General features: G+C 45.1%; 1 non-coding gene across 1 annotated transcript; it reads right to left on the minus strand.

Moving 5' to 3' along the window:
* Nucleotides 1–8,572: 8,572 nt before the first annotated feature.
* On the minus strand, nt 8,573–8,645 carry trnak-uuu. The gene has a single exon. It is a non-coding gene; the product is annotated as a tRNA-Lys (tRNA).
* Nucleotides 8,646–8,852: the final 207 nt, after the last annotated feature.

Raw genomic sequence — 8,852 nt, forward strand, 5'->3', positions numbered from 1 at the left:
TGCTGCTTGGCCTGCTGTGTTCATCCAGCCCTGCACCTTGTTGTCTCGGATTCTCCAGCATCTGCAGTTCCTACTATCACAGAAGAGAATATACTGGGTTGGGGGTGGAGAGACTGTGTTTCTCTAGGGCAGAGAGAATATAGAGGGAGAGCAAGATAAAACCAACAGGGGAGAGAGAAAAAAGTGACAAAAATAGGTGAATGAATATGATATGGGGAAATCTGAAGTCATGCACTTTGGAAGAAGCGATGAAAACTGAATATTATTTAAACAGGGAAAGATTGCGGGGAGCTGAAGCACAGAGGGATTTGGGGAGACCTCATAGAAACAGCTAGCATCTAAGTTTAGTTGGTAATGGGGTAGGCAAATAGGCTGTTGGAATTTATTTCAAAGGAAATGGAATACAAAAATAGGGGGTCTTGCTAAAACTATGGAAAGCATGAGTCAGACCATAGCTGGAATACTATGAACAGTTTTGGTCCACTTATCTAAGGAAAGATATACTGGCATTAGAGTCCAGAGAGGTTCACGAGGTTGATCTCAGATGTGGAGGAATTCTGTTATGAGGAGAGGGCTTGTACTCATTGGAGTTTAGAAGAATGAGAGGAGACCTCATTGAAACACAGGTAGTTCCCCTGTAACGCGATAGTTGCGTTCTTGCGTAAACTCATGCTATAGAAAATCGCTCTATAAAAAATCGCCATAGAAAATCGCATTATAGGGAATTCACTATAACAAATTGCTATACCTGTACAGCAGAAAGTTCGTGTTACCCAAACAGCGTCCACTGTTCATCAATCGCATTACAGCCAATTCACATTAACGAAAAACGTGTTATAGCAGAACTACCTGCTTTAGATTCTTAGGGGACTTGGCAGGGTAACGTGAAGAGGTTGTGGGAGATTCTAGGAGTAAAGGCAATAATGTCAGAGTAAGGAGTAGCCCATTTAAGACAGATTAGGAGGAATATTTCTGTGGAATTCTTTACCGTAGACGGCTGTCAAGGCTGAGTCATTAAGTATATTCAAGGCTGAGATAGTTTTCTAATCAGTAACGGAATCGAGTGTTATGGGGAAAAGGTGAGAGAGTGGAGTTGGGTATTATCAGATCAGTCATGATCTTGTTGAATAGTAGAACAGACTTGATGGGCATAATGGCCTGCTGCTATGTCTTACAGTCTCATTTACAGGAAAGAACGTAGTTCGAATCTACAAGAGTGAGGTGAGAATTTACAGAAGAGTGAGAGGTGAGCATCTATGAGTGAGAAGTGAGGCTTATGTAGGAGTCATTGTGTTTCAGAAATAGAAAAAAACTCCATTCATTTAACCCCACCCCCACCCCTTCCAGCCAATTAAAGGAGTATAGGCACTGTTTTAATGTGGGAAACTCATTTGTACAGTGCAAGATCCCACAGAAAACAATGTGGTCATGTCAATATATCTTGCGATACTGTCTGGGAATAGCCTGTGCCTCACCCTCCGACGCTCCAGGGAAAATAGCCCCGACCTGTTTAGCCTCTCCTTATAGCTGAAATCCTCCAGCTTTTTCAAGTTTCACAACATCCTTCCTGTAGCAGGGAGACCAGAATTGCACAAGATATTTCAAAAGTGGCCTAACCAATGTCCTCTACAGCCCTAACATGACCTATCAACTCCTATACTCAATGCAATGACCAACAAAGGCACACAGTACTCCAAAAGTGGCCGAACCAATGTCCTGTACAGCCACAACATGACCTTCCAACTATCGTTCCTGTAGCATCTATACCCTGGAACATGAAGCTACCAATCCTGTCCATCCCTGAGCCACATCCCTATAATTACTATGATATCCCCGTCCCATGTTCCCAACCATGTCCTAGGTTCACCTTCCTTACTTGTTAGGCTTCTTGCTTTGAAATAAATGCAGTTTAATTTATCAGTCCTGCCTCATTCTGTGCTTTGTTCCTGCCTGCCCTGACTGTTTGACTTGATCCTTTTCCAACTGTACTAGTCTCAGATTGATCTCTTTCCTCACTATCTCCCTGTGTCCCACCACCACCGCCGCCCCCCCTTACTAGTTTAAATCCTCCCGAGCAGTTCTATCTCCCAGCCTGTAAATTAGACTCCTTCCAATTCAGGTGCAATCTGTCCTTCTTATACAGGTCACTTCTACCCAAGAAGACATTCCAATGATCCAAAAATGTGAATCCTTCTCCCCTGCACCTGCTCCTCAGCCATGCATTTATCTGCTCCATCCTCCAATTCCTATCCTCACTAACTCATGGCCCAGGGGGTAATCCAGATATTGCTACCCTCAAGGACCACCTTTTAAAATTCCAGTCTAACTTGCTATATTCTCTCCTCAGAATCACATCTTTTTTCTCTTCCTGTGTCGTTATTCCCAATGTGTACAACAACCTCTTGCTGGTCCCTCTCCCCTTTGAGAATATTCTGCACCTTCTCTGAAATATCCTTGATCCTGGCACCAGGGAGGCAACACAGCATTCTAATTTCTCACTGTTGGCCGCAGAAACATCTGTCTGTGCCTCTGACTAGAGAGTCCCCTATCACAGTTGATCGCTTGGAACCTGAAATACCCCTTATTATTAGAGCCAGTCTCAGTACCCGAAACCTGGCTGTTAGTGCTACATTTCCCTGAGAGTCTGTCATCCCTATATTTCCCAAAACAGCATGCTTGTTTCAGATGGGGATAGCCACAGGAGATTCCTATGCGACCCGCCTCCCTCTCCTACCTTTCCTGGTGGTAACCCATCTACCTGACTATATCTGTGGTTTTTCTCCCTTCCCACAGCAGCCATCTATCCCATCCTCTGTCTTCTGTAAATTCCTCATTGCCTTTAACTGCCGATCCATGCAATCTGATAGGATTCACAACCAAACACACTTCTTGCAGACATGATCATCATGAAACATGGAAACTCTCCCTAATCTCCCACATCCAACAGGAAGAGCACATCACTCTACTAAAGGACATCTTTGCACCTTAACTGTCTGCAGAGCCAAAAAATAGCACAGTCTTATTGCTCTAAAAAAAAACTCCAAGCTAACTTAGTACCTATATTTTATATTTTTAACATTTAATCAAGAGACAGATCTCAATAAAACATATAATCAGAAAAGAACCCATTCTACTCACTATTGTAGTTTTACAAAATAAACACTTTAAAAAGCCACTTAGCTGCTCCCCTGCTGGGAGCTCTCCCACACAGGTTTCTAAGACTCAGTCAGCATCCAGTAATACCTACCAAATTACTTCAAACATTCCTCCTCAAAAGGATACATGTGATGAAAATGATAGATGATCCACATAAACAGACAATAAATTTTCCCTATACTCTCTCAAAACAAATGCACAATTTGAACAGAGATAGCAGGAACTGCAGATGCTGGAGAATCCGAGACAACAAGGTGCAGAGCTGGATGAACACAGCAGGCCAAGCAGCATCATTGGAGCAGAAAGGCTGACGTTTCGGGCCTAGACCCTTCATCAGAAATGGGGGAGGGGACGGGGGTTCTGAAATAAATAGAGAGGGGGAGGCGGATAGAAGATGGATAGAGAAGAAGATAGGTGGAGAGGAAACAGACAGATCGAAGAGGCGGGGATGGAGCCAGTAAAGGTGAGTGTAGGTGGGGAGTTAGGGAGGGGATAGGTCAGTCCAGGGAGGACGGACAGGTCGAGGGGGCGGGATGAGGTTAGTAGGTAGGAGATGGGGGTACGGCTTGAGGTGGGAGGAGGGGATAGGTGGGAAGAAGAACAGGTTAGGGAGGCGGGGACGAGCTGGGCTGGTTTTGGGATGCGGTAGGGGGAGGGGAGATTTTGAAGCTTGTGAAATCCACATTGATACCATTGGGCTGCAGGGTTCCCAAGCGGAATAACCCCCATTTCTGATGAAGGGTCTAGGCCCGAAACGTCAGCCTTTCTGCTCCAATGATGCTGCTTGGCCTGCTGTGTTCATCCAGCTCTGCACCTTGTTGTCTCACAATTTGAACAGATCTACTCTCAATTTCCTCCAGTGATTACTGGTCATAGGAAATATCTCATAAAGCAGTGAACGATGTTCCTGACATAATGGGTCACCTACGAGAGCTCTGAACATGATTTACTAGTTGGATAGACACTGGATGTCCATTCTCGCCAAGCCCAGTACTACACCAACAGAAAGGCTTTTGACTTGCGCAACATTCTACAAAAACATTGGAGATATGCTGAACCAGATGTTAAGGAGCAGCCTCCTCATATTATGTACAAGAGGCTGGAAACTCTGGCACTGGAGACCTTTTATTAGCTAAGTGGCATTGTTACAATTTTTGAACCGTACCAAAAATCTCAAAAAAAAATGCCTATAAGTAGATTACTTTGAGCTGTTTGAATTAGGAACAATGGTGCATTTTCTTAGAGTGAGATTTCTCTTTGAACATAAATGCAAAAAAAAAAGTCACCAGGGGTAATGAAGAAGGAAATCCTGGCACATTGGAATGGAAAACCTCTATGGCAGCAATTGAACCACTAAACTGCTAATCTCCCAAAAATTTGTGGATTCCGCTGTACACGTCAGTGTGATTCAGAAAACTTTTAAGAGAAACAAAAGTAACATTGTGCCATGAATTCTGGTCAGAGCTTTAATGGAAAATTATAACAGTAAGATAAAGCCTCAAAATATGCACATGGCTTTCTCTTGGCATCATCATCCAGATAATTGAAACATTATTTTACATCTAGAATTAGAGTTAACTTTATTATCATGTGTACTCAAATGAGTACAATGAAACATTTATAAGAAGGTTAACTCAGAGTACAATGGGACCTTGATCAGATGAGGCAATGAGCCAAGGAGTGGCAAATGAGGTTTATATAAATGTGATATGTTGTGTTTTGGAAAGTCAAATCAGGGCAGGACTTATACACTTAATGGTAAGGTCCTGTGAGTGTTGCTGAACAAAGCGACCTCCTTGGAGTACAGGTTAATAGTTCCTTGAAAGTGAAGTTGCAAGTAGATAGGTAGTGAAGAAGGTGTTTGGTATGTTTGCCTTTATTGGTCAGTGCTTTGAGTATGAGTTGGAAGGTCATGTTTTGGCTGTACAGGAGGTTCGGCCACTTGTGGAGTACTGTGTGCAACTCTGGTCTCCTTACTATAGGAAGGATGTTGTGAAACTTGAAAGGGTTCAGAAAAGATTTACAAGGATGTTGCCAGGGTTGGAGGGTTTGAGCTATAAGGAGATGCTGAATAGACTGGGCCTATTTTCCCTGCAGTGCCAGAGGCTGAGGGGTGATGTAATAGAGGTTTATAAAATCATGAGCGCATATATAAGGGTAAATAGCCAAGGCCTTTTTCCATAGTATAGGGGAGTCCAACACCAGAGGGCATAGGTTTAAGGTGAGAGGAGAAAGATTTAAAAGGGACCTAAGGGGCAACTTTTTCACACAGATGGTGATGCGTGTATGGTACAAGCTGCCAGATGAAGTGATAGAGGCTGGTGCAATAACAAAATTTAAAAGGCGTCTGGATGGGTATATGAATAGGAAGCATTTAGAAAGATATGGGCCAAATGCTGGCAAATGAGACGAGATTATTTTAGGATATCTGGTCAGCACAGACGAGTTGGACTGGAGGGTCTGATTCCATGCTGTACGGCTCTGTGACTCAATGAATAAGCCGCCATTTATGGCACTGTCTTAGGTTCGAATCTACCTACGTACAGATTCTTAAGTACACATTCTTCAGAGAAAATCAGAGCACTAAAGTGACAAGTTCAACATTTCAGACCTTCACGCCATCTTAGATACAAAAGTTCAAAATCATAGGAATAAGTTAGAAAACTAAATAAAATGTTCAGAATAACAGTCCTAACATCCCAGTCCACACTGGCACCTAGCCTCCAGACAGTGCTGGACTTTACCTCAAGGCTATCGATGCTGGGAGTCTGCTCTGGATTCACCTCGAGGCCATGAGTCCGCTCTGAGGCCAGGAGTCCGCTCTGGCTTCACCTTGATGCTTTCAAGGCTGGGAGTCTACACTGAGGCCGGGAGTCAGTGCTGGCTTCACCTTGAGGCCAGGAGTCTGCGCTGAAGAAGTGTCGCTGGACTCAAAATGTGAACTGAAAGCTGAAAGAACCGCGGATGCTGTAAATCAGGAACAAAAGCAGAAGTTGCTGGAAAAGCTCAGCAGGTCTGGCAGCATCTGTGAAGGAAAAATCAGAGTTAACTTTTTGAGTCTGGTGACCCTTCCTCAGAACTGATGGAAGCTGGGAGAATGTCGGTTTATATGCAGAAAATAAGGAGGGAGATGGGGTAGGGATAGGATAAAGAATAGAGCCTGAAGAGAGAGAAGAGCAATAGGACAGACAAAGGAGTTGATAACAATCTGGCTGGGAGGGTGAATAGCTGTTAATGGGGATTGTTGGTGTCTAACAATAGGTAGTGTGTAATGGCAGGCTATGTGATAACAAGGCCTGGTGTGTGGAGTAGGGCGCAAGGACTTGGGAGAGTTTAAGCCCTAAAATTATTGAACTCGATATTGAGTCAGGAGGGCTGCAAGGTCCCCAAGCAGAAAATGAGGTGTTGTTCTTCCAGCTTGCATTGAGCTTCGCTGGAACACTGCAGCAAGCCAGAGACAGAGATGTTGGCCAGAGAACAAGGTGGTGTGTTAAAATGGCAGGCAACTGGAAGCTCAGCGTCTTTTTTGCGGGCAGAACGTAGATGTTCTGCGAAGCGGTCACCCAGTCTACACTTCGTTTCCCCAATGTAGACCTTGGCTGGTTGCAGGGCTAGGTGCTGTGGGGAGATTTTGGGGGTGAAGAAAAAGTGGACCAGGGTGTCCCGGAGGGAGCGGTCCCTGCGGAAGGTGGACAAGGGAGGGAAGGGGAAGGGAATATGTGCCTGGTGGTAGCATCTCGCTGGAGGTGGCAAAAATGGCATCTGATGATCTTTTGGATGTGGATACTGGTGAGATGGTAGGGGAGGACAAGGGGAACCCTATCGCTGTTGCGGGAGGGAAGAGAGGGGGTGAGGGTGGAAGTGCGGGAGATGATTTGGACCTGGTTAAGGAACTGTCGACAACAGTGCTGGGGAGTCCTCGGTTGAGGAAGAAGGTGGACATTTCGGAGGCTCCCATGTTGAAGTTGGCCTCATCTGAACATGTGCAACAGAGACGGAGGAACTAAGAGAATGGGATGGAGTCTTTACAGGAAGCAGGGTTTGACGATGTATAGTCCAGGTGGCTGTGGGAATCAGTGGGTTTATTGTGGATATTAGTGGCCAGTCTATCCCCAGAAATGGAAACCGAGATGTCGAGGAAGGGAAGGGGGAAGTCAGAGATAGACCAGGTGAAAGTGAGGGCAGGGTGGAAATTGGAAGCGAAATCAATGAACTTTTCCAATTCCGGATGAGAGAGGGAGGCAGCACCGATGATATGATTGAAATATCGGCGAAAAAGTTGTGGGTGGAGACTGGAATAAGACTGGAACAAGGAATGTTCCACATACGCCATGAAGAGACAGGCGTAACTAGGGCCCATGTGGGTACGCAAGGCCACCCCTCTTAGCTGAAGAAAATGGGAGGAGTTAAAAGAGAAGTTGTTGAGGGTGAGGATGAGCTTAGCCAAGCAGAGAAGAGTGGTGGTGGGTGCAGCAGGTTCAGGTCTTTGCTGCAGGAAGAAGCGGATAGCCCTGAGACCCTCCTGATGGGAAATGGATGTTTTAAGGGATTGCACATTCATGGTAAAGAGGAGGCGGCTGAAACCTGCAAATTGGAAATTTTGAAACTGGCATAAAGCGTGAGAGGAATCACAGATGTATGTGGGCAGAGACTGGACCAGGGGAGAGAAGACTGAGTCAAGGTATGAAGAGATGAGTTCTGCGGGGCAGGAGCAGGCTGAAACAATGGGTCTGCCTGGACAGTCCTGTTTGTGGACTTTTGGAAGGAGATAGAAGCGAGCTGTGTAGGGCTGGGGGACTGTTAGCTTGGAGACAGTGGTGGGGGAGGTCACCAGATGAAATGAGATTGTAGTTGAAACAATGGCCTGATGTGTCATGGTCCAGGGGAAGATAGGAAGAGGTATCTGAGAGCTGGTGCTGAGCCTTTGCAATGTAGAGGTCACTACGCCAGACTACAACAGCAAATGTTCATCATCATCATAGATTTCCTACAGTGTGGAAACAGACCCTTCAGCCCAACAATCACTCATTGACCCTTGGAGCATCCTAACCAGACCCATCCCCCCGTAACCCACCTAAGCTACACATTCCTGACACTGCAGGCAATTTAGCATGGCTGATCCACCTAGCCTGCACATCTTTGGACTCTGGGAGGAAACCAGAGCACACAGAGGAAACCCGCACAGACACAGGGAGCATGTGCAAATTCCACACAGTCGCCTGAATCAAACCCAAGTCCCTTATGTTGTGTGGCAGCAGTGCTAACCACTGAACCACTGTGCTGCCCACTATTAAAAGAAGCCTGCAGCAGGCAACATATGATTGTTTTAATCTTACTGCCCGTTGTTTTGATTGAATCTAAGTTGATTTTAATACTGTGAGAGTTTTTGGCAAGTGGAATGTGGATTTAAAAGCAGCGCCTGAACAGGGACTTGAAACCTGGACCCTCAGATTAAAAGTCTGATGCTCTACCAACTGAGCTATCCAGGCTCTGTTAATGCTCTACAAATGCTTTCAGATCTGCTGAGTTTCTCCAGCAATCTCTGTTTTTGTATAACCTCGAACAGTGGTTTGGTTATTCATTTTGTTGCTTTTTGTGAAGCCTTATATGAAAATTTGCTGCATGTTTTCTACACCATAACAGTGACTATATTCCAAAGCTATTACATTGATTGTAAAACGTAGGCCATGAGGCAC

This window comes from Rhincodon typus, chromosome 10, assembly GCF_021869965.1.
Source record: "Rhincodon typus isolate 14 chromosome 10, sRhiTyp1.1, whole genome shotgun sequence".
Taxonomy (NCBI): Eukaryota; Metazoa; Chordata; class Chondrichthyes; order Orectolobiformes; family Rhincodontidae; genus Rhincodon; species Rhincodon typus.